Source organism: Erpetoichthys calabaricus, chromosome 14 (assembly GCF_900747795.2).
Source record: "Erpetoichthys calabaricus chromosome 14, fErpCal1.3, whole genome shotgun sequence".
Lineage (NCBI taxonomy): Eukaryota > Metazoa > Chordata > Cladistia > Polypteriformes > Polypteridae > Erpetoichthys > Erpetoichthys calabaricus.
In genome coordinates, this window is record NC_041407.2 from 83,484,595 (window position 1) to 83,511,881 (window position 27,287).

At 38.5% G+C, this 27,287-nt stretch overlaps 1 protein-coding gene across 12 annotated transcripts in view; it reads right to left on the reverse strand.

The window, feature by feature from the left end:
- Positions 1-19,585, reverse strand: part of pum1 (pumilio RNA-binding family member 1) — a 139,891-nt gene extending 120,306 nt beyond the window's left edge. For 8 of the 12 annotated variants that reach the window (XM_028819710.2, XM_028819702.2, XM_028819709.2 and 5 more), the window contains exon 1: positions 19,456-19,584. The gene's annotated coding sequence lies outside the window, so the exon portion shown is untranslated. Of the gene's footprint in view, positions 1-19,455 lie in introns of all 12 variants that reach the window. The other 4 variants (XM_028819712.2, XM_028819704.2, XM_028819706.2 and 1 more) reach the window with 2 other exon arrangements.
- Between the last annotated feature and the right edge of the window lie 7,702 nt (positions 19,586-27,287).

A 27,287-nucleotide genomic window follows, 5' to 3' on the forward strand; every position in this document is an offset into this window, starting at 1 on the left:
GTCAATGAGTGGCTGCCTGAGTTATTATGAATGAAAGGTTATGCTCCACAATAAATGTGGCAATACAGTGCCACATACCTACAGCAGAACCTCCATATCTGTTGATTTGGTTTCCATGGTTTCAGTTATCCATGTATAAAATACTAGGGGGCTTCGCTCGCCAAACCACCCCCCCCCCCCGCCTGCGCTACACACCAGCAACTTCACGTCTCTGCCATTCACATATGTGGATTTCACTTTCACCAAACAACAAATCTTTTAATTCTTGCGGATACGCCTCTTCATTGGGAAGAAACACTACTTTTCACTGATGGCAACAATGATCTACAAGTCTCTGACTTAAAGTTTAAAGCCAAACAATATCTACATACTTCTGTCATATCACCTACGTTCATATCTTCAATCTTTTTTTGCTTTTACCTTTTCATTATTATTGCATTGAATTTTGATTCTGTGTTTGGAATTACATTGTGACACCACAACGTACAACTGCCCGTGAGTGAATATCGTTTCTTTCTCACTACACAAACTGTCTGCCAATAGCATTTACACAAATGAGAAATGATTGAACCGTGTGCGTGGTTGTAAATTTTTTAGATGTGGGCAGGACTCTTCCAATATATTCAATCTCTTTTCACTGTTCCGTTATTTCACCAAGTAATAACTTCTGTTTGTTTGCACTAATGCGACCTTTACTATAATTTTTTTGAGACTTTCGAATTTTCGTACTTCCATTATCTCTAACCAGCTCTGCATGTGTATCGCGCCAATGTTTTTGAATACAATGTTCTACTTTGTCATCTACTCTTTCTCTTTTATTTCCAGCCCCGGACATGGTTAAATCTCTTGGCATAAATTCTTGTCTCACAGGACGTGAAAGTGTCTCTCTGAGAGTGTCATGTCTCGTCTCTCTTCCCAAGATTTTTTTTTATTGTAATAGAGACATAATTCCTGAAATAAACAATCAATGCATTACGTGTGCAGCAAGCTGGGGCGTACCTATGTATCAGATGTCATTTTTGTCTTGCTGATATGTCACGTACAGTATAAATCAGTCTTTAGCCTCTAGTGTTCTAACTACCTGCATTTGTTAACATGTTATCAAAGAGTGGTTGTGAAAATAACCCTTAACTTTCCTTAACTGTGGCCTCAAAGCAGAAACATACAAGAACTACTGATGGCAGCTCTTCAAAGCCCAACAGAAGCTGTGAAGCACTTCCCATCTGTAAAAATAATGAAGAATGGAGAAGCTGGTAAGTACAGGCAGTCCCTGGGTTACGTACGAGATAGGGACTGTAGGTTTGTACTTAAGTTGAATTTGTATGTAAGTCGGAACAGGTACATTATTTTAATAAATGCTATTGTTGACCGACTGTAACCAAGTGCTCTGCCAATGAATGATGGAGTTTCACCACTCTCTGACCTTTTTATTATTTCTACTTTATTTTCAATAGTGATGGTTTTTCTTGTCTTTACTGTATCACCAGCACTTGCATCAGATTTGTGTTTCAGAGACATTCTTGAAGGGTGAAGACAAAAGGTTAAGATGAGCTCTTCTGCACAGCACTGTACACGCTATCACAGCAGGAAGGTACCCGTTGTCAACACATCTGATGTACTGACAAGAGACAACTTCCTGCTACGTGCGTAACAGTACAAGCAGGCTTGCTATTAAGAATGAATGGGGGCAGCGAGGGGTGATTCATCACCAGCCCACCTCACAGTCACCTCCACTACAGTATGCTCCATGCAGGGTCCGCCCACCGAGAACAAACACAGTGCAGCCAAGGGCGGGTAGAGAATCGCCCAACCCCAATTCAACAAGTAGCCATCCGAGGCACACTACAATGCTACCTCTGCCGCCCCCGTTCAGCCACAACCGGGTCACCGCCTGCAGCATTACCAGCCATGTGTGCTGGGCAGGCAGTGAAACGCCCTCCTCTGCTCTATCCAGCCTGCGTCCAGTCAGGAGCAGTAGCTGCGGTGGCGTAGTGGGCGGGCAGCGAACCATCGTCCTGCACATAAGCGATAGCTGTGGCCCCGGTGACTATGGACCACGGGTCACCGCTTGGCGCCAGGAGCCGCCCAAGGGACAATACACTGCACAAGCAGCGAAATCGACCCCCTCCAGCCACCGCTTGCAGCATCCCCAGGCCGAAGTTGACGGAGCGGCAGTTACTGAGGCGCATGCATTGCAGCTGTGTCTTCGTTCGTAAGTCGTAGGTCGGATGTCTGTAACCTGGGGACTACCTGTATCCACAAGAGTCAAGATATTTAAGAAATAAATATAAAAATGTAATGAAAACGTGTTTAAATTGTGTTTGTGGACAAGGTTTTTTCAGTGCTCCATCATCCATTGAGGGTTATGCTAAAAAAGTCAAAATCCTGTTCATTCGAGACAGAACACAAGTATAATGTCATGTCATTTTCTAACCTACTTAATCTAGACCAGGTCCAATGTATTTTGTTATTATTTAATGTTGGTAATATCTTATTACAGTATATGTAATTTATCAATTAAACTATCATTGGTATTTGTGTAAATTAAAAACAGCCGATAGATAGGGTTCAATACAACCAGCTGTTTCACGCATCCGTGGCAGGTCTTGGAATGCATCATATATGGATAAGGGGGCTTCTACTATATTTTTGGATGCATATATTGGAAAAATGCAGCAGTGGATGTAGTGGCTGTCACTCCTGGCAGCACTGATGTAAACATAAGAGCATGAAAGGATACTCCATGCATTTGATGCATGTCATGCAGTAAGTGTTTCTTCCACTTGTGTTAATACTGTAGCTTCAAATGCCACATTTCCCTATGCTATTGGACAGATGGGAAATAAGAGTTTCTCAGTGTTGAAATTTCATATGAATACCCCAAAAAGCGGAAACTCCCAATGGTACAATTTAAAGGAAATTGTGCAATCCAAATCCACCATGCTGTAGGGTAATGTCATTTTTTTTTTCTTTTTTAATAAAGTGGTCGACAACTATTGGGGTATAATAAATTCATGTGAATGCAACAAAGTGGTAAAGTCACAAACAGAAACTGAAAAATTTCTATACAGTGCAGTAACAAGCACAAAATTCATTTACTTTATGACATCACATTCCAAGGCAATGCACCTCACCTTGGCTTTTCCTCTAAACAAATCCAGCATTTTTTATTTCTAACAGTTCATTTCATTATTCTAAATCATGATCCTAGTATACTAAAGGCGATGCACAGAAAGCAGCTTGGAGATGATTGGCTATTGGCTACCTGCTTTGACACGGGAAATTGCAAGAACACTATTACATACTTGCTTAAAACATGTACGTTTGCTTTTTTAAATGGTTGTCATTGCTTTAATAAAATATAGTTTGAAAACATTTTTGCTTCAAAAACAAAAAGACACAAATTTAGGTTTCAGCAATGAAGTGTACTACTTTACCAGACATTCTATCTGTGCATCTCTGCAATAATGCATGTCTATAACGCATTATGTGTTTAATTATTTGTGAGATTTGCCTCATGCTACAAAGCATTATGATTTACGTCACACAAGTGTCTGAAAAATGTGAAAGTGTTCATATATTAAATACCTTTTATGATGAATGAACATATGGAGAAGCTCATTTCGTTAATGTCATAAACTAGCTACAGGTACTGGGATGGCCACTTGGTTTTAGGATTGCCTTGATATTTTACTTGACAGCTATAGATGGTACTATCTGTATGAAGTTTCTGCAAGGTAAAATGAATTTTCTCCAAAGACATGTAGAGAAAAGCCAAGCAAAATGACACCTTTTATTGGCTAACTAGAAAGATTACAATATGCAAGCTTTCGAGGCAACTCAGGCCCCTTCTTCTACATCTTGCCTGAAGAAGGGGCCTGAGTTGCCTCGAAAGCTTGCATATTGTAATCTTTCTAGTTAGCCAATAAAAGGTGTCATTTTGCTTGGCTTTTCTCTACATTCATAATGGCTAACACGGTACAACACCCTAGTACTCCAAAGACATGCAAGTTAAGGTTATCTGATGACACCATGTGAGTAAATGTGAATTTATACGAGCATGATGCCCCATCCAAGGTTGAAACCCTCCTTGTGCCCATTACTGCCAGAACAAACAAACAAACACCTTCAACCCTAAACAGGACAATCAGGTTAGAATGCAAACTTATTCTCATTATTTCTAACTCCTTCATTTAAAAACGCAACAATACATCACCACACTCTCCATACAAGTTCAAATCATGTGTTTCCAAACTAATTCTATACTGGGATATAAATGACAAAAGCAAGTTTTTTATTGCCTTAGAAGAGCAGGATGATTTTGCAATTTTATTAGATTAAAAGATTTTTAAATAAAAGGGATGCTTTCCCATTTCCGGTCTGAACTTCAAGCCCTGCTGTTTTTCATCAAAGATAATAGCCTACTTAGCATAAATCCTTTACTCCCTTAAAGTTGGCCTAAATAAAAGACGAACACTAGCACTGGTACCACAAGATTTAAGGACGATTTTTATCTTTAAAACACAGGGCAACTTAACAGCCACTTATAATAGATTTCAGTGCTCAAAATGTAATTTTTTATATCACGCATGCTCTTAAAAAAAAAAATAAAATAAAAAATGTAAAATTGATTACTATTTAAATAAATAAAACAGCCATGATAAGAAAACTGAGTCAACACTTTCTCCATCTGTGTTTGTTTACAATGGTCAGGAAGCAAGCTTCTATATATGCCAAGTTGATTCCAAAATAAAATTTACAAGTCTATGTCTCAAACACTTAACACTAACCAAACACTCACATGGCTTAGCTTATGATACTGGCATATATACTTGTCACCATACGTTACTGAGACTGCTTAATAAAAAAGATTCCTTGTCAATATATTCATGTCAACATGTGCTTGTAGTCATTTTAATAGAATGTTTTCATATTAAAATAATGGACAAGTCTTTATCCAAAAAGGTAGCTAAAACACTCAGCCATTCTGCTTTTAGAAAGACCCTTGTTACTCTAGAGCAAGTCAATCAATGTTTTGCAGAAGAGTCTTACCACCATGTCGGACAGCCAGTAAATTTAGTTGAAGATGTTAAATGGGCATTTCTTTTACTTCTTAAGCATGTTGCATCCTACAAAGCAGATTGCTGTACATTTACGTAGCTGTAATGAATAAACAATTTACACATTTTTATTCACACTATGAGCTACTTTATGGGGCGTGTATAAGCTGTAAGAAAATAAACAAGTTAGTGAAGTAGTTTGTAGTGCTGCTTCACTGATCCAGCACATGGGAGGTGAATCCTGTGTCTGGTCATGGGCAAAGCAAAATCTGCAGGTTTCTCCTGTACCATTGCAGATTTTCTTATGGGTGCTCCAGTGTTTCTCCCACACCCTTAAAAATGTGCAGGTTAGGTTAAATGAATAGCACGAGTATAGATGTGTGAATGACCCTGTGATGAACTGGCTCTCAGTCTTCTGCCTTTCACTCAGTGCTTCTAAAGAGGCCCCCTGCAACTCAGAAATGCAGGTCTCATATTAAAGTTGTTTATGTTTACCTATACATAATTCTAAAGTAATATATTCTTACTTGAATTTACCATTCCAGTTGTTTTCAAGAGATGATGTTACATTTTCTTTATCAGATGTAGTAAAACGGATTTTTAAACATTTTGCTACAATTTGTCGTATTTATTCTTTAACAAGCTTTAATTTCTATTTTAATAAAAACATTGATTCTGCCATTTTTTAAATTGCTTTCTGTTTAACAATAAACTGGTAATGACTCATGTTGAGTTTCCAAAAATTTCACAACTTATTTTTTCCAATACATCCAGAAGCATATACATTTTTAATACATAAAAATTTGTCAATCTTTGAAATACTCTGCTTTGTTCACTACAATCTGCCAATGGTGGACTAGAAAAATTGACATTTTTAACTTGTATTGTGTGTAAACGAAGAGTGAGTGAAAGTGACATAAGCAAATGTAGTGGTAAGGCTCATGTTAAAGTGGGTACCTATTTTCAGGTTGTGTAACTGTTTTCTAAAGACTATTGCTATTTTTGAAAACCATATTACAATCCAGAAAAGGTTGTTTTCTAACTGGTTTAAATGTTAAATTAAGACATGCTCTTGTGAAAACAGCATTACATTAATGTCTTTCTTTTTGTGAATTTTCCTAGGAGAATATTTATTTAAAAAACAGCAATATCAGTACAATAAAAATAGGTATTCAACAATCTTTGCTGCTCACATCAATATCATTATCAGACTAAAAATCTGTATTGGTCGGGCACTAATTACAGGCAATGTGAACTGCTGCCCATTCCAGGATTTAAATGATGTGTGGGACAAAGAGGAAGATTCCCCCCAGTGTAACAAGTAGAGTATGGTTTATAAAGAATAAGATAATAGACTTCCTTATCTAAATATATGTACTTGCTAAATTTATTCACCAACTTTTTTTTCTCTGGTAACTGAAAAATAAACACTGCTTAAAATCTTAAACTTCAAACACTGATATGCTGTTGTCACATAAATTACTGAATACCAAGACCAGGTTTTTATTTATACTCTTGTACTGTTCAAGTGTACAGAGTCAAGCCCAAACTGGGTACAGTACTCTACTGCCATCTAGTGGATAATATAACAACATGCTGGGAAAAAAATCATTTAAGATTTCTATGTGTTTTGCCACTCTATTGTAACTCATCAATATTCATGAGTGGGACAGAGCTTTTAACCAAAATAATACATATAAACAAAAAAATATGTAAAGTCAGTTTTAAAACAAACTAAACCTGAACCATTAGTTGAATAAAGCTACAGCATGAATTGGTCACCAGACCTCAACACAAATACACAGACACTGGCAATAACATTCTACCCTCTTGTGCACAAGGAACAGAAAATATATAAGTGTGCAAAGAAAAATGTTTCTGCTGTCCAGATTGTAACATCAAGCTGAGTGTTGGCGATTGTTTCAAAACAAATGAAGCATGTGGACTAAATCTACATCAGTAGAGCAGTGGACACCACACTTAACTTTCCCACTGTATTTATGTTTATGATTTGGAATTAACATTTCCATTACACAACTTTTTTATTGAACAAAATTCAACCTTTTTGGTTTGATTTTTTTCCAGTGGTAAACGTAACAATAAGGAGGATACTGTATAAGTCAAATTAATACCAATTTCAACTGTCACAGACCTGATGCTTTAATATTTCAAATCTTACCCTCTTTTTTTAGATATGTTCTAATTATATGGCTACCTTTGTCAAACCAAACTTGTCAGCTTTAAGATTATTACTTCAGATTTCCTCTAAAAAATAACTGTTTTTCTATTGTTTTTGTCTACCTCACATTTGCTATTGCTTATGCCTATATACTAACACAGAATTAATGGACTTACAGACTGTAAGTGCAAACATTAGGTCTAACATTTGTTAGATCTGTAGATGGCATCAACCTTGCTCCTGTACCATTACAATATGTGTCATATGAACTTTAGTCAACTTTTAGCTGCAATGTAAATAAGCTAATTAAAATTTCTCTGGTTTCAAAAAACCAAACAAATGATACAAATTCAGTGTTTGTTGATTCAGTTTCAAGAATTTTAATTATACTGCTTCAGTGGTCCTTCTGAGATTATGCGCTTCCAATAAAACATTGCATATTGTATGACTGGAAAGATGAGTCTTCTGCTTCAAAATATTAGCAGACATCTCGTCAATGAGGATATATTGAAACACTAAGTTTTGAAATATTAAATATATTTTATTTTGGAATAGCTGTGTAGTAGGATGTGTGCTCCTGTCCTGTGTCCAGTGCAATTAGGTTAAACACCAATTCACAGAGCTGAATACACCAGTTAGAGATTGGATGGATGGTCAACGGCAGCCATATTTGTGACAACTCGAGGATAACCTTCAGATAGTACATACCAGCACAGAAGACGATGAGCATACTACTATCACACTAGAAGGTTCAGATAAGTGGTTTCACATCGGAGGAGCTAAAGAACCAGTGATAATGCTGAAAATGCTCTTACAGTACAATGATGCAAGAGTTTGTGCTACGTTGTAGCAAGTCCCCTATAACACTAGAATCCCTGAAGCTTATGATTTTTGTCATTGTCCCTAACGTTCTTATGTTTTCCTAAGATATGGCTAGAAGCTCCTTATCAATATGCCAATATCACACTTATGTTTTGCAAATGTGTTGTTTAGCAGAACACAGCCTTCAACACCCAGCACCCCAATTTGGGCTTCAGTCTTCATACATCCTATACTTCACGTCAACATAACGTCGTTATTACTATAACATATGAAAACATGTTCTGTTTTAGATGTGTGTTCAGCCTTTCTTGTCTCACATTTCCTCTGTCATTTTTTATTTACAAAGATCGTTGTAAATACTGAACACGCATGAAACATATGTATTTCAAACAATGGTATTACATTACCTATATAATTCCTTACAAACACATCGTCAGATAAACATTTCAACAAAGACTTGAACTATCAGGATTGAAGCAGGACAATGCCTACATCTGAAAGAATGGGGTGGGGGTGTATCAGGCTACATTCTGCTAATCCACACATTTGAAAAACAAAACGGGCTATTAGCGCAGTGATAAGGAGCTACTAGCTTCTTGGTGTATCTCAAGAAAACTGAAGGAGGTCAGGGGCAACAAAAAAAATCATAAGCTTCAGGGATTCTAGTGTTGACTCCCACCAAATAAAATAACTTAGTCCTCTAGATAGTTCACTTCACTTAATTATCCCAGAGAAAGCTGGAATTTGTTTCTTGCCTTGGAGATCTGGCTGCCACAGGCAAATAACATCAGAAACAGAATGCATAAACATTACAATTAAGGCATAAGAAAAAACCCAAGCCACAATGGCACACCAAACAAATCTGGGAAACAAACTCAAGCAACACCATAGTACTTTGCAGCATAGGATGCAATTTGACATTGGAAGCAGGAGGAAGTTGATCTGATGTTGGTTCTATGTTTAAGCCAGGAGTTATACACAAGTTTTAGAAAAAAAACAGGAACAGTGCTTAGAAAACAATAAATAGTCATGTAACAGCCCTCTATATTGAAGATTTCCAAAAGAATTACAAAAATGACCCTCAAGATCATTACTTTAAACTGTTTATTGACACTAATTACAGATTATCCTTATTACTGTTATCCTCCAACATACATTTTTAAAGCTTTGCAGCTCAACTTTTTCCTTTCAAATGGAACTTCTGATCATGCTCATTGGCCACAGCAGTATGGAAATTCTAACCTATCATACAGCAGCATCCTGCTGCACTATAGTGTATGAGTAAAATGTAACTCATTTGTTTTCCTACAGTCCTACTAACACACCATGCTGTCATTTATAATTTACTTTTTTCAAAGCTGCTATTACATGAAGTGGCATTATGCCTAAAACAAGTGAATCACAGCATCCAAAAACTGCTGTCCCTTCACACTGACACAAGTTACAAAATCTATAGCAATTCACACAAAAATGAGTTTCTAGGAAAAGGTTTTCTATGCTCATCTTCTACAACAGGAAAAGATGCTTACAAAATATTTAGAAATTCAAAGCAAGTGCTGTTTCTCTGTTTAAAGGGAAGTAAAATTGTATTGATATATATAGCAACTGAAAGAAGATAATCAAATAAGTGTCATCTATGGAAATAGTATGTGGCACAGCATGTTAGAATATGACCAAACACACTTGAGGAGTTATGTTTCTTAGCTGGCATGAACAAAAAGAAATTGTGGTTATTCAGTAATGCTGCACTTCGACAAAAACAAAATAGCTTGTGTTTAAGTGGATTTTCAGCACCCAAAACCACTCCTTTCATGCGTTAAGTTGCATCAATCAAAATACACCCCAAAAGTGTACTTTTATCGTTTGACGATCCGCCTCTCCCCAGGATTTGCTAGTACATAGGTGAAGACCTCATTGCTCCAATAAACAGGTCACGAGTTATGGTGAGTTTGCCAAGCAATCACAATTTATTATTAATTTTCTAAATTATTCTGAGCACATACCAAATGAATCAGAAATAACTAACAACTCAATGAAACACTCTATAAACACTTATAAGGGAAGTTTAACTGGACAAGCAAATCATTTTTACTGGTCTGAAGCTGACTGGAAATGGTCATGGGTTCAAGAGACCAACATGGAGCAGGTATGAATCATCACCCACAATCTGGAGAGAAAAAAAAAAACACATCGGACAGATTTCAACTAAGAGCTTTACAGTTGGTGTACAACTGGGATTGGATTTCTGTGGCTTTCAGGTGCAAACCACTTCCTGACACCAAATAATTTTTTTAATCTTAAGCATGCATATTACATTAACATTAAAAAATCTGACTGCAAATAAATCTCCAGCTTTCAAAAATGAAGCTAATAATTACCAATAAACATATAAAAATGCAAAAAAATGTAATGATAATTGCCTCTTTAAATTACTGATGCACAATGAAAAGAAAAAAAAAGTCATATTGCAGGACATTCTACTCCCAATAATACAATATGCAACTATGAAATTCATAAATTAACTTGTCCACTATGTATTAGAAGTTTAAGGCAGCTTTTTCAATTTTATTTCTTTGATATCCGATTTTTTTTAAAGTTATATCTAAGTGATGTATTCAGTTTAATATGAGATCTTATATATTGCTCAATTCATACAAGCCCAGAATTATACTTGTAATATAACTATTTCCTACTAAGCTGTACACCTTACAGTAAGCACCTTTTAGGAACAATATATATTCACTTCAAAGATTTACAACTTTGATATTGTTCTACAGGATACCATTCAACACTATGTGAGTGATGAGGTTGACTTTAAGCAAATATTTTAAATTAAAATAAGCAAATCCAGTGAGAACATGTATGCTACAGAAGTAGCCACAAGTCACTATTGTTTATAATGGTGATGGTTTGCAAAGTGGGTCACCATTCTGACAGTCACACTTCACAAGCCAAGAGCCCCCATATCAGGCATCATGGGCATTTTCTCATAACAGGAACTTTGTTTTCAAAAATCAATGAGTTCCTGAATAACATAGACCCCGGGAAACATGTGGTTCCTGGTCACTTTTATGTGTTGCATTTCCACCACAGAACAGAAACTGTAACCTTTATACAAAATATGTGACACACAAAGAGTGATGCAGTGCAAAGAACAGTGGGAGTTCAGATGTTCACGGTGGACCCCACACCTTATTGCTTTGATGCATTGCATGGGGTAATACACCAAGAATTTCACAGGGGACACTCCTACTTTATTGCTATGATCCAATCATGACTTCACAGGGGATATTATTGCTTTGATGAGGTGCACAGTGCAGCACACTAGGGAGGTAGCAATTAAGAGTGATGCAATGCAAAGTGCAGTGCTCCGTCTTTACTAATAAGTCTCCAAAGTCCAAACTACTACCAGGTTTGTAAGATGGCACCAGTGCTTGGGGTGAACTAATCAGCATAATTGACCACTTGAGGCCCATCCTGGTTGAGCGAAAAGTACATACATACCCTGGAACAGAAGCTAAAAAAGTACCATGAACTATAAATGGCTCGAACTCCTACAGTGGGAATGCTACAAAAGTTTCTGAATTTCTAAAAACTACTTGGTTCCTGAAAAATGTTCCTGCTGTAGGAAAAGTGCCATATATTTGTACACAATAGACCAAGAGGTACAAATCTGATGACCAAACTTGATTCAACCTCACCTTGGTAGGTTGTGAAAACATTACCATGGAAAAAAATCAATCATGACCCCAAGAAGGTTGAGAAACACTGCATCAGAGGCCGTTATTAAACGACAGCATACTTTTGAATATTCTAGTAAAATAACTTCAGATGTTTTCTTCAATAAAAACTCAAATTGTTTGCAGGAACTTTTACCTAGAGATTTTTTATTAAATAGGCTAGATATTAAGCCCGTTACAATAATGGGCGCTAGAACAGTAGTCCATAAACATTAGTAGGAACAGTCTATATTAAATGGCAAGGGACCTTTTACCTCATTAATTTTTTTCCGTAAAATGCCTGTAATTTTCTCGGACAGTAATACTGTCTTTGCTGTCCGTAATATGCTTTAAATTTTCTGTCACAACAGTGGGCAATCAGCAGATTCTCCCCAGCAACTGATGTAATGTGCGCGAAAATAAATCTACTTTTACTTTACCGGGCCAAGCTTCTTAATCGCATATCTGACATCCTCAGAGTGAACACTTGCACAACAATGGGGAAGCTGGTCTCTGCGTCTCAGTACCTGATTGGATTTTTTGTGTTTTCTGTTTTAGGTCTTACCTCATTTGCCGAAATCCGACTGGATCTGCCGCGCAATATTTTATAGGTCCCGCCCTCTCCGTCTTGTGTGACGCGTCAGGCGGCCTTTGAAGCAGCACGCTGTGCCCCAACAGTCTATATTAACTCTTTTAGGGCTAATTTTTTTTTTTGTTTCTTTTCTCCCAGGGCTGAATATTTTTCCAAAAACTAACATTTTTTAAAAAAGAACACAAAGCAATTGTTTAACATATCAAATCAACAAAAAATATTTACTTTTGACAAATGTTACTGTCTTGCATGTTGTATGAGCCTGCATACTCTATGATTTCACATACATATCACATACATTTTACACAGCAAAGTCTGATCTCGCTCAAAGCAGCCAATTTCAGTCATTGCCACATTGCACTCCTTACAATACGTGTTGCTTTGGTGCCTATTTTTCAATTGTCTGTTGCTGCACTTTCTAACGTATATTGTTAGTGTGTACTGTAGAGAGACAAGTCACCCATTTGCCATCATGCCATGCCACTGCCACCAAGTTTTCTGCCAGCATGAAAACCGTATTGTCACCTCTTTTCATCTTCTGAAACTTTATGAACTTTATGTATGGCATTATAGCCTGGCTCACCCCATGGGATTTGCTTCTGTTTATTACAGAAGTGAATAAAACTTTGCAGCAGCACGTACCTAAGCCACCAGGGGACAAAACACGTTTGGACCAATGCTCCCTGAAGTTATATCACCAGTTCTGTCCCATCTCTATTTGTAATGCCACAGCGCGCTTCATCTCGTCTTTCGTTGTGGGTTTCCACTTTGAAAAACGAGAATGCGATGCAAACGCAGCCCGCGATTCAAAAAAAATCTCTGCCTACCTGTTTGTCTCGTCTGACAGTAGCTGAAAAGCAGCATCAGGAGAGAGCAGCCTGAAGTACAGCAGCTGGTGATCTGTCGTGTCCAACAGCAAGCCATGCCGTCTTGTAAACTCCGGTAGCCAGATCAGCTCTCAACAGATCAATGTCTGTGTATTTATCCCATGCGAACCTTGCCGTAGATGCATCGGCTGCGCGAAGGCACGCAACTGGCAGCAGATCTGCTGGCGTGGCATCGGCTGGTGTCTGATCAGCTGATGCCTGCTTCTAACTCTCTTGCTCGATCTCCTGATCAAAGCCAATAAAGTCCGATTCTGAAAAATCAAGAGTCCGACTCCGCGATAATGCGCATAATGCGAGTGTTTTCTTTTTTGCACTTGCTTCGCTGCCTTTTCACATGTCGGTGCCATCTTGCCTGTTTACATTTCGCAACTCACGCACACGCAATGTTTATTTGCCGAGTCAACGAGTCTAGCATTCCTCCAAGCACAGAGGGAATGCCTGTGACGTGACAGTGAGATTTGTCGCCATTAACAGCTGATTGTCGCCCTCTATCCCTGGATGTCGACTTTTGTCGACATCCGCCTTCAACCCCTCCTGTCGACAAAAGTCGACATCCGCCCTAAAAGAGTTAAATGGCAAGGGACTTTGACCTCATTCTTTTTGTTGGTCGTATTTTTCTTTCTTTCAGCCTTTCTTTTGTTGATGTTTACTTGCTGAGCTGACCGTTCTTCATGGGCTGCCACCGTGTATTGCGTGTCTTTAATTTTCTGTGACAGTAATACTGTCTTGTACGTCTGTAATATACCTTTAATTTTCTCTGGTGGTAATTCAGGCGTGCGCGTTGGTAATATGCCTTTAATCTCCGCTGACAGTAATACTGGCTTGTATGTGGCTGTAATATGCGTCACTATATTGTGTACCTTTAATTTCCTCTCGCAGTAATACTGGTTTGTATTTCCGTAAAACGCCTGTAACTTTCTCTGACAGTAATATCGCGGATCGCACCGTGCCCCGCGCATGCGCACTTCACCAGAAGACACACACACACGGACACCTGGACGCACACAGGGATTTTATTAAAGAGGATATATAGCTAATAAACTTGGTTACCAAAGACATTTTTCAAGATTTAATAAATGATTTTAAAGAAAACCAACCCAAAGCTTAAACATTTTAAATAATTATAACAGATGCTTAATTTGATAAGGGTTTTTAGTTTTTATTTTTTTTTTTTAAGTCTGCTGCATCAAACAAGCGTAATAATAATAATAATAATCCATTACATTTATATAGCGCTTTTCTCAGTACTCAAAGCGCTATCCACACAGGGAGGAACCGGGAAGCGAACCCACAATCTTCCGTAGTCTCCTTACTGCAAAGCAGCAGCACTACCACTGCGCCACCTGTGAGGACAAGCGTAGATAAATCTGCCATCAGTTGGTGGTTAATGGTGAAAAAAATCACTGTCACAGTATTATACAATGAATATTTGAGATTCTGGGTAATGGAAAATTAAACAATATACACTTCATTTAATGTTCAAATGGTTTACTAGGAGTATTCATACATTTATTATTGAACCACCATTCCAGATTGCACCAAAGCAATTTTTTAATGGTAAACAACCATTCCCCTTTTTTGTCGAGGGATGGGGTGGGAGAGATATTGAGAGGAAAGCTAATGTTTACTTCCGGTATTGAAAATACCAAAATGATGATACTGCTACATTTTAAAACTGAGTTTCTTGGTATTTATCCAGAACTGGCATACCACGCAACTCTAGAGAACATCAATTCTGCCTTCTCTTGAATGTCATAGCAAACGTGATGGCCAACTTGTAAAATATTCAGAAATTAATTGGTTATTATAGTAGAAGTGAAGCAGTCTTTCTACTAACATAAGGAACCACATCTAGTCTCAGGTTTTCCTCTCATTACAAGGAAGAATGCTAATGGAGTTTCAGCTTAAGTTTCATATGATCAATGTACAAGTTACAGAAGACAGATATTGAGTGTGTTTACATGCACACATAATACCAGGATAGGGTGAGTAACCTGGTTAAGGCAGAAACCCGGCTTCTTAAAAATCCCTGTTTACATCTGTGAGTCCACTTATGGAGTTGTCATTTTGCAAAACACTCTGAAGTCATTAAACTGCACAAATAAATGTCATCAGCCGCCACCATAAATCTGAAAACAAGCACGAAACACATTTTTCCCTGAGATGGTGGTGCTGAATACTGTATCATCAGCTCACTCAAGATGGACTTTTTTCCAGCCATGAGAAGGAATAATGTGATTGTCTGAGCATTTGCCTCATAAAAATTATCTTTGTAAACACTTGCACTATTTTCTACCCTTGGCTGCTGGATGCATGTGCAAAGCAAAGACTAGTGGGACAGTGTTGTTTAGCATTAGGATAATTTTGGTGTCCAAAAATGTGTGAATCTGCCGTTATCCATTCCTATCTTGCGGTTGCCCTTTGTCAGTCAGGCCAACAAAACCAGCCATGGACATGTGTAGGCTACTGCGGTGGGTTGGCACCCTGCCTGGGATTGGTTCCTGCCTTGTGCCCTGTGTTGGCTGGGATTGGCTCCAGCAGACCCCCGTGACCATGTGTTCGGATTCAGCGGGTTAGATAATGGATGGATGGATGTGTAGGCTAACAAAGTGCAACAGACATGCAGACTATGAAATCCTTCAACTCGTTTAAGGGTTTATATGGCCACATAACCAAGTTGCTTCTGAAGAAATCTGTGTGTTAACTCAGTTTCGCAGAGACCATTATCCCAACTTCTTGAATGGAAATAAAGCTATACATGACATTTTGGGGAAAAAAAAGCTTTTGTGAATAATCAGTTTATTAATACATGTAAACTCATTGTTAAACTTCAAGAATATAGAAATGGTGGTTCTGCTATGTTTGGGGCTTTTTATTTTTATTATTTTGTTTAATCTGATCTCTTATACACAGGGCACATTCTTATTTTATTTTAACTTCTTTGATATTCGCATCTAGCTTTTCCTCCTCTAGAGAAAACTTTTTAAGTTTTGTCAGCCCAAAATACAGCAAGTACTGCCTGCAATCTAATGCACTTTAAAAACTATTTTTGAATAAAAAAAAATAAAATAGCACAATAATAATAAAATCTCAGATTAAATGGCATGAAAAGCAGCTTTCAGTATAGTTTTGTCCTTTACATGTACATGCCAACCTAAACTGAAACTACTCAGTGACCATGATGTCACCATTTTTTTTAGGTTGTCCCCACCAGCACAGAATTCACATTAAGCCTCCACAAAAATGGTAGGTAAAAATGAAATCAACCACATTCTAAGTAAAAATTGGTAAAAAATAAAGCGGCAATAATGGTTAGGATACTGGGAGCGTAAATAATTTATGCTACCAGTTCCATACCCCCCCGACTCGGGCTGTGAACTCAAGAAAATTAAGCAGCCTTACCTCAAATTAAAATGGTTATACCATGCTTTTCTGTGTTGTTTTAAATGCCTGTGTAGATATGCTAGCAATTGGACAAACATCATGCATACAATGTCTATCAGTCCTAGAAGTGTTTTTTTTTTTTTTTTTTAAATACATTTGTTTATGTCCTGATGTAGTACCATAAGCTGTGATCATATTTCTTTGAATTAAGTTCAAGTATAAAATTTTCACCCAAGTAAATGACTATTACTGCTGCTTCAGATATGGTAGATCACAATATACTTATTAGGCACCTTGAGTGTGACACTGATATTGAAGGTACAGTTTTATATTGCTTCAATTCTTATCTTAGAAACAGGATTTTCATGGTAAACGTGTATTTTCTTCTCCTGTTGCTACTACAGTAATAATTTTACTGTACTCCAAAAATCTATTCTTGGACCATTTTTTTCCCCCCCATGCATCCTCTTGGTCTTTTCAGATATACATATTTCATACGACTGTTACACTGGTGGCACCCAGATTTATCTCCCTTTGAATCTTATCTGCATAGACATGACATCTAAAGTTACAAATTGTTTAAAAGATGCGAAACTATGGTTGAATAATAATTTCCTGAAACTAGATAAGACTAGATAAGGTTACTGTATTTAGTGGTCAAGCTTTCACATTTACCTGGTTGAGAATGCTTGGCTCTTCGTTTTTACCTATGAAATTGCTAAATTGCATCTAAGTGTTATTTTTGATCTATATATTGATAAAAAGCAGTTTCTTTCACCTTAGGATAATAAGTAAAAGAAAACTGTTCCTCACTCATACTGACCCAAAACAATTAATCCATGTTTCAACTACTTCTCGCTTAGATTACTGCAATTCCTGTTATGTAGATGTGACCCAATCAGGTCTGTCAAGCCCAGAATTTATTTAGAATGCAGCTATATGTTGGCTGACTGACACTAGAAAGAAGGAACACATCACTCCAGTATTGGCTACATTGCCCTGGTTTCCAATTATTTATAGGATACAGTTCAACATCTTATTATTGGTTTTTAAAGCTCTTAAAAGCCTGGCAAACCTTATATACTTGTCATGTTTACTCAGGTCTTCAAATCAGAATTTGTTCTTTGAGCCCCATGACAGGTTGAAGTGCAATGGTAACCGAGCTTTTATTATCATTGTCCCTAGACGTTGGAATAGTTAACCCTTCGAAATAAGATCTGTAATATCAGTTGCCGTTTTCAAGTACAGTCTTAAGACTTCTTTTTTCAATAGCTTTTAAATAAGGAAACAGTGGGTTGACTGGGGCAGAATGACAAGCTCTATGTTGAACTTTTAAGCTCACATCCTGTGTCAAGTTACTGTTTTATATGTTATGTTCTTTTGATTCTGTACAGCACTTTGAATGACACTCGTGTTTTCAAGTGTGCTTTAAAAATAAAATTTTACATGCATTACTTGAAAAATATTGTCTAAAAACAAATACTATGCACATTTCATCCACAAGTGAAGTACTTTACATTGGATAAAATATTTTCCCCACATGCTACATTAATTCAAATTTCACCAGCATACCCAAAAGGTATAGTTTTATGTACTATAGTTTTATGAAATACTAACAGCAACTGTGTGCACTCTTGTTAAAACGTGTGTATACTTAAGGGCTTCTAAACTGCCAGGCGTGCTGCTGTCACGTTATTCCATTTTGTGGATACTTCTTGTTGGTTTTAACATAAAAGCAGAATCCAGTTGCAGCCAACCCCGTACAAACGCCAATGCCACCCAAGTTATATTCCATTCTAGTTAGAAAATACAGTCCTGTTAATGCCACGTAATAATAGTAATACATTTGATTTATATAGCGCCTTTCCCATGCTCAAGGCACTTCACGTACCGCTTTATAGTATAGAGTTTGTCAGGATATGCAAGAATTCCATGTACCGAACATATCTTTCATTCAATTAGTGTTTAAATATTATGCCCTTTTTTAGTGATGTCCCACAGAGTGTTCTAAAGTACACCGTTGAAAGTGTTGTGTGCTCTCTTCTTTCGGACATACCACCGCCGATCTGCTGCTCAGCATCCATGTAGCAACACCCGGAAATCAAAACAGCAGTGTGTGCTGTAAATAGTTCGAGCACACGCAAAGGGTTATGGTGCTGCCAAAAAACACCGGCCTGCTAAAACAAATCCCACTTGCAGTCAGCAGCACCCGGTCTTGTTACACCGGGTTTGACTGAAATCGCTGGCTCCGATTGTTTATAAACCTCAACGCGTTGCACTGTGGGCTGGCAAACAAAACAAACAAACAAAGCAACACCCCCGAGCTGACTGAAGGCCTAGCAAATGAATCGGACTCATTTGTCTGCTCTCCGAATTTCCAGATCTGCAACAGGAGTTTGATTTTTTGGATGCCCACTCCCTCCTTCTCTATCGCGACCAATACCACCACCACCTCCACCTCTTATTCTCCTCCCGTCCCCAGTAACAATGGCCTTCCTGCCACCGGAGACCTCGGAACGCAAACTGCGGGATGCACGACGATAATTGGAAGGGAAGACGATGCCACTCTCCCCAGTCCAAAACAGCCATGAAGCCCCTGGCCTCTGTCGTCTGCAGACCGACTCGGCTAACAAAAGAAGCACAAACCGCACTGTTTCGGGATGGGGAGAAAGAAAAGGGGAGGACGCAAGCCCGTCCAAAACAAAACACCAAAAACACGTCCCAACGACTCTGACAATCAGACAATACGCTAGACACCCGAATATGAAAAACCCCAGCTCCAATGCGACGGTATCTCGGGGTGACTACTTACAAGCAGAGCGGGTGGATGGAAACGGATTTCGGCCCCAAAACTCTCCGGCTCCGAGCTTTCACTCCAACAACATGGCGGCGCAGTGGGGGCTGGCAGGCGCGCGGCATCATGGGACGGAAGAGACAGCCGACGGAGAAGAAGGAGGAGGGGTGGGGGTAGAAAGGGTGAGTGAGAAATGAGGACAGTCGAGCCGACTTGAGCTGCGCCGGACCGGAGCCGAGGGCAGCCCGAGTTCAAATGGGGCGCTCCACGCTAGACAGAGCGGATTCTTCGTCCAAGTTCGTTTATGCCCGCGTTTTATTGTGGCATGTACGATTCTTTCTAAACTTGTGTTCGTGCAAGTTTAACAGCATCACAGTACACTGCGTTGTTTAAAAAAGGAAGACCGGAAAATATTAATAATGTAAAGAGAGATTTACAGCAAAATCAAAGTGTGTGCACCCTGTGAACTGTGTCAGTAAATACATTGATACATATATCATACATAACTTCTTTATGCTAGAAAGAATATTACTTTATTTATACATCCATTTCCTTACTATAAGTTTTTCCATTGTAAAGGGAAGGTATGTATAGTTGGGTGCAAAGAACATATCCTAAATGGGACACCAGTCCATTCACATAACGGCGTGCACTTCCTGCTGCCATTCAATACATAAGACAGAAAATTTTAAAACATTTTGCAAATGGCTGCCCAAATTATGAACTGGCCATAAAAACTGGCCAAGTGGGGCAGTGGAATTAATAAATACATACTTAAATGGACACTACCAGTCGAAAGTCTGGACACACCCATAGATTTTCACGTTCTTGATATAAATTGATGCCTTTTTATCAAGCTACCATTAAATTGATTTAAAAATTACATTTTAGATATATAGATCTTTATTTGTCCACAGGAGGAAATTTGGTATTTTACACAAGCTCATTAAATAAATTAATACATAAATAGATAGAAAAATAAATATAGCCATACTCTTAGGCACGCATATCAGAGGACTTTGCCTCAGGCTCAACTCAGGTATGCAATACCCAGTCAAGAGGAGAGGGGGCGCTACAGCTAACTTTGATTTCTTGTTCTTCTTCCCTCACGGAGCTGAGAAACCACCCTGTAAGGGCTCCTAGTCCTGCCCCTTCCGGTCCGGCCGCCATAAAACACAGAAGTTCAAACAGAAGGCGTCTTTTTATGACCAGAGCTAGCTGCAGGACGGAGCACTGTCTTAGTGACACATAGAAAAGAAGAATGTTTTTTTTCCGTTATTTATGAGAAGACCCAGTTTGGGGAGCAGTGCTTCATGGCGGATTTTCTTTTCATTTTTCCATGCAAATAAAAGGGGAAACCTGGTTGGCATCCCAAAAATTCTTTGTTTTTGAGACTGCATCTCCTGACCACAACACATATACTATGGTCTGAACACACATCTGAATGATTAAAAAGTAAGATAATAAAAAGAAAGAAAACTTTTGACTTAGCAGACACAGTTCCAGTGAGGCATTATATAGGTGTATTGTTGTTATAAAGGAGCCCCCATAGTGTTTTTTGACACATGTCAACTGAGTAATTTGTTGACTGAAAGCCCTCAATGTTATTGATTCATGGAGAGGATGTGCAGCCTTGTTCATAATGGCACTCAGTTTTGCTTTAATTCTCTTTGCTATGACCTCCAGGGGGTTGAGAGTGCATTCCATAACTAAGCCTTCCCTTTTAATTAGCTTGTTGATTCGGTGGGCCTTTCTTGTACTAATGTTACTGGCCCAGCACACAACAGCTTATAAAATCACACTGAGAGTTGTAGAAGATATGAAGGATGTTACTTCCCATATTAAATGAATGCAGACTCCTAAGGAAGAAGAGCCTGCTCTGCCTTTTGTTCTATAGTTTCTCTGTATTCTGGGACCATTCCAACCTGTGATTAATGTGGATCCTCAAGTGTTTGTAGCAGTGGACCACCTCTACATCCACTCTCTGAATGGTGACCGGACATAGAGGGTCTTTGCTGCAGCAAAAGTCAATAACCAGTTCCTTGGTTATGCTAATGTTAAATTGCAGTCAGTTCTTTTTGCACCAAGAAACAAAGTTCTCCACCTGATTCCTCTCCTCTGTCTCATCTCCCTTATCAATACAGTGAGTAGGAAGTACAAAGTTACCCAGCAATAGAGAAACAAATTAAAGCACAGCACAAAAAGCAAACTATAGTTAGACTCAAAGCTTGATAAAAACTAATAGTCGAAGGAAGCCTCATCTGGCTAGAGGATCTGAAGATGTCCAAGTGGAGGAGAGTAAAAGGCTAAAAAAGGCAAAGCAGTCCCAAGATGCTTTGTAAAGAGGTGTGTCTTCAAGCTCCTCTTTACAGCTGGACACCAGCATGTAACTTTTAATAATAATAATAATTCATTATAATACTTAGACTTGAAATTATAGTTGCTACATTTTTAGAATTCAGATGATGGCAGTTATTTGCAGAAATCAATTAAACAATTTTTAAAAATTAAAGTAAGATTGCATTTTGACATATTGTAAAGCAGTTTAGAAAGTGTACTACTTATTGCTAAATACAGAAAAATAAATTATTTGATATGCAGCTAAAGGAGCCAGTATATAGGCATTTTCTGTGATTACTTAGAATTATAACATTATACAGTAGATACATATAGATTATAGATTAGAATTATAACCATCCATTACCTGCTGTATCCATTACAGAGTCAGGGGAAGTCATTGACTTGAGCATGAGAAAGGTGCAATATAAATAAAATGTATAATTATTATTAAGGTAGGAACTAAACAGATCTGTCCTTCACAGGGCCCACTCATTGACATGCAGTGAGTTTAGAATTGTCAAATTACTAAACATGCAATACTTTTAAGGTGTGGGAAAAAAGAAAAAGAGTATCTGAAGAAAATTATGTACAGGTGTAGCACAGAATCTCTACAAAGAGGTTGACTGGACTGAAATTTAAACCTAAGATGCCGGAGGTGTGAGACTACAATGCTAACCACTGCTCTATCATGCTGCTCCTAAAAACATAACAATTAAAATAAATAATAAATAAGCTTTTGGCAGGCAACAAGGTTTTTACAATGGGAAAGAAGACAATGAAACTTGTAGTTCCTGGTTATTTTCGTAGCTAAGCAAAATAGGACAACTCTTAAAGCAAAACCATAAACATCTTGCTGCTGGAGGCCAATAGTAAAGCTGAGAAACAAGCAAACCTTCTTGATATTTAAGGACATGAAGAATTAGAGTTGAATATATCATGTCATAGGAAGCAGTGGGAATTGCTAGTTGTTTAGGAAGTCTACAAATAAAACTAGGCTACACAAAGGACCAAGTTGAAATGGATAAGGAGTTGAGGAAAGATGAAAGACAAGGCAAAGAAAACACACAAAGGTCAATAGGCAAAAAGTCCAAAGAATGACAGCAACCAAGCCCTAAAATGAGTTCCAAAAATTAAGTTTAAATATAGAACCAAAAATTAACAAGATGATATCCTTAAATAAACACCCACACCAGCAATTCAAGATTTTGTGTTCCCTGTCCAAAAGCTTGGATATTGAGTACTGCATGTTACTATCTCTTAGTTATACCTTGCACGAGAAAAGGCTGACTGAGAAAAGGAGATGACCGGGAAAGGAAATGTTAACAGAAGTCAAAGTCAAAACCAGAGATCTACTCTATAGTTTATCACTACCAAAACACAAAGCAAAAAAGAAAAACAAAGGGTCACAAACCAGAGCACTAGGAATACACACATCTTCATGAAAGGTTGTTTTTTAGAGACATCTGCAAACTTGGATAATAACATATCTGATGCGCCGCTATTTGTTTTGTCATGAAAATGACTTTCATTACATAATTTATGGCGTTGTAACAATGGCATCTGAAAATGGTAGTGCCTCTAAAAACGAAATGGCGACAAAGACAGCACAATTATTTTTATTAGTATCTGAAAATAATAATAATAAATAAGTACAAAATATGTCACAGGACTTCAGAAAACTCAAAATGGGGGGAGCTGTGAAGAAAAAGAAGCTGAAAAGAACGCACAGGAATTTTATTTTAATTACACATAATCAAATGCTTTAACAATGGCAGCACGGTGATGTCACAGGACACATCCACATGACCAACAACAGGCATCATTACTATACATTACATGGCAGTGGCTATTAGAACAAACAAAAAAAACAAAATGACAATACCATGACATCAATAAAATAACATTAAAACAAAACAGTGATATGATCTATTACAAATAATAAATAAACAATGATGCCAAATGAAAAAAAATATTTCAAAGCAGGTTTTCAGCAGGATTCAAAAGCATCCACTGTTTTAAATATGTTAAGTGGCCCTAAAGGTTAAGGGCTTGGGCCACAAGCTACAAGGCAGTGAGTTCAATTCCTCATTCAATGGGTGACCATTGGGAAGTCAATTAATTCACTGATTAATTTATATTTTTTCAAAACAACATAAGATTGTAGACATACACTATATATACTGTAAAGAACATGGATTCAGCAACTACAAAGAGTTGGGGTGTCAAATGACAACCCTATTTAATGGCTGTTGGGTGGAAAATGGAAGAAGAATAGTCGCAAAAGTGTGCAAAACATAACATAAGATGCCAAAATTAGAGAAGAACAGTCCTAGCAGTCAGGAGGGTATCCTGGTTCCAAATGACCACCAATTTCTGGTAGTGTTGGTCATTTTATTTGGTGAGATAGGAGGATCCGGAGGAGGAAGTGGACGTCCAGTTGGGAAGCGACTGGACTGTGGACATAGAAGAAGATAGTATTAATGATGGCGCCCTTACTTGATTCAGGGTGGTATTGGTCACTTTTTTAGAGCCCTGAATATGAATTCAAAATGCTCATACTTGACATGATTTATATATATATTGTTGAAGGAGGCTGGGGGTCAGACCCGGCTGGGACGCCTGGAAGGACCAGTTGTGGCGTAGTTGTCCTCCGGGCCACGAGGGGGCAACCACCCTGGATTAGAAGAGGCCCACGCAAGGGGAGCAGGGAGGCTCAAGCCCATTGGGGCCCGGGACATATTTACTTCCGCCACACCCATGGATGTTGATCCTTCCAGGGACACCCGGAGTGCTTCCAGGTACTCTCCTGACACTTCCGCCACACCAGGACATGACGTCAGGTAGAGCACCTGGAGCTCATCTGGGTGAGGATAAGAGGGGCCACCTCCCTCTAATCAGAGAGCTGGAGTCAGGAGCAGGACGAAGCTCCTGGAGAGAGAGGACAGGTGGCCCAGGGACAAGAGAGAGAAAGGCCCAGGAGAAAGGTGACTGAGGCTAGAGGCACAGTGTGTTGTTCGGGACTGAGTTGTGTGTTGAAAGTGCAACAAAATAAACATATTTTGTATAAAAATGTGGTCTTCGACTGGTGGTGTCCGGGCAAATATCACAATATATTTATATATATTGTCACACACATGTGATTGGGAGGCAGCTAAAGGGCCTGAATAATAGTATTTCCATTTCAGACCAGGGGGTGGCGAGGCGCATTAACTTCCTCTCTCAATCCTCTGCAGACCATCCATGGGAAATCCCGTACGTTTCCGGTGGCTTCGATGACATCACTTCTATTTCCGGGGGTTTTGTGTGTGTGTGTTTGGGGTCCCACTGATGACGTCACTTCCAGCCTAGATGGCATCACTTCCGGTTCCAGTCCCAGTAACATCAGTTCCTGTTGCAGCCTTTAAAGCCATCATCTTTACAACCCTAAGATCAGTTCTGTTTTGGACTCAGACCTGTGAACATCTCACAATCTAATTACCCTTTTGCAGCCAGGACACAATATACAGGTGGCTGCCCCAAACTTTTTTTAATGTCTTTTGACTATTATTGTGACTATATACTGTATATATATATATATATATATATATATATATATATATATATATATATATATATATATATATATATAGTGGAACCTCGGGTTGCATCTGTTCACGACCCCATACTCGGGTGACGAACAAGCCAGTTTCCCTTATGGTTTGTACGCGCCGATGATTTCTGCACTTGTTCAGTCTCTCCTTGTACATTCGCTGTGAACTCTTTGTGCTCTATTTCGTTTCTCTTCCAGTTCATACGCGCCGGTGATTTACGCACGTGTTCAGTCTCTCCCTGTACAGTACATTGTTCTCGGTCAGACGTGCATCACACAGAGGAACTTTGTAGTATAGCGGGTCCACAGCTCACGTCAAGAAGTCAGTTTTAAATAAATAATCGCTGCGCTTGCAGCATAGCGAGGGGGCATGGTGGTTGATTGCTACAGCAAAGAATGCACGGGCTTGTTTTTAAAGAGACTGCTTCGAGCATTGTTTTAACCTCGTTGTATTTAAAGAAGACTTTTTTCTATTTGAGCGAGTGAGTGCGAGCGCGTGCTCGCAGGCTGCTGGACAGTGAGCCCAAGCAGGGGTGTTTTGGCCAACACTCGGTGGGGGCAGAAGGAAGCGGTCGCTCCAGCTGAGCGATCAAGGAGCTGGAGTGACCAGAAGAAGGATGGTTGGCCGCGTAAGGTCGAGAATGCAGTTAAAGAGTGCACCGGGCTTGTTTTTAAAGAGACTGCTTCGAGCATTGTTTTAACCTCGTTGTATTCAATGAAGACTTTTTTCTATTGGATTTTAGCCTCCACTTCACTTCTGTTTTTATGGGATCATTTATTTATTGAAGGATTCTGAAAGCACTGCACTTTATTTAATTTGGACTTTGTTTTTGATTGTTGTTTTGTTGATTTTAATAAAAGCATGTGGCACTTTTTGCACCATCCGATTGCTCCATTGCAATACCTCACTGTCATGCTCATCGGTAACATTACCGACGGTGACGGGTTTAAGGGCTCCCGGAAGAGAGATGGGAGCATGCAACGAACCCGCATCGTCACAGACTTTACCTCAAAACTGTAATCTCCTCTCCACCCAGTTCCTCACATCCTTCATGCCAGAACTCAACTCATGCAAGGTTAGTTTTCTTGGTTATTTATGGTTAGTTTTTGTATAAATTACGGATTTTTCAAATGTTCATTTTTTTCCCTGTGCTTAAAACTCATTAACAAAAAGTGTTTACAGCGAGCGGTTCGTAAGGCTATAGAGTGAACTCCTGCAATGTTAGTTTTCTATGTTCAAGGTTTTCTCAGTGTTATTCAGTGTTTTTATATTTAGTTTACTATTACACTGTGCATTGTATGGTATAATTAACTATTTTTGTGCTTAGAAATCTTAAAAAAAAAAATTTATATACAGCTCATACGGTCCGGAACGGATTAATTGTATTTACATACAATCCTATGGGGGAAATTACTTCGGGTCACGACCAAATCGGGTTGCGAGTTTTGGAATGAATTATGGTCGTGACCCGAGGTTCATCTCTATATATAATCTTCATTTGGATCTTGATCTTTGTTTGTCCGCGAATGAATTAGAAGAAGAAGCACTAGATGGCAGTAGAGAGACAGCTAAAACATAGGCATTGCATTAAGAATCTCCTCCAGGCTTATACTACTGAAGACTGTAGTACTCCAGTCACACCTCAAAACACAGACATTCAAACTAAACAAATTGTTGTGCTTTAAATTAACTAATCTTTATATATAATCTTCATTTGGATCTTGATCTTTGTTTGTCCGCAAATTCATGTTCCCCTGACACTGCCTTGGTTGTTACTTTTCTTTACAAACACTGTCGATACCACTCTTTGTGTTTAGATCTGGCGTCGACACCGTACTTTGTGTTTAGATCTGTTGTCAAGACTGTGTTTTTTTCTGTTTCTATCCACCGTCGTTGGCAGCACTTCGTCCAAATCGAATG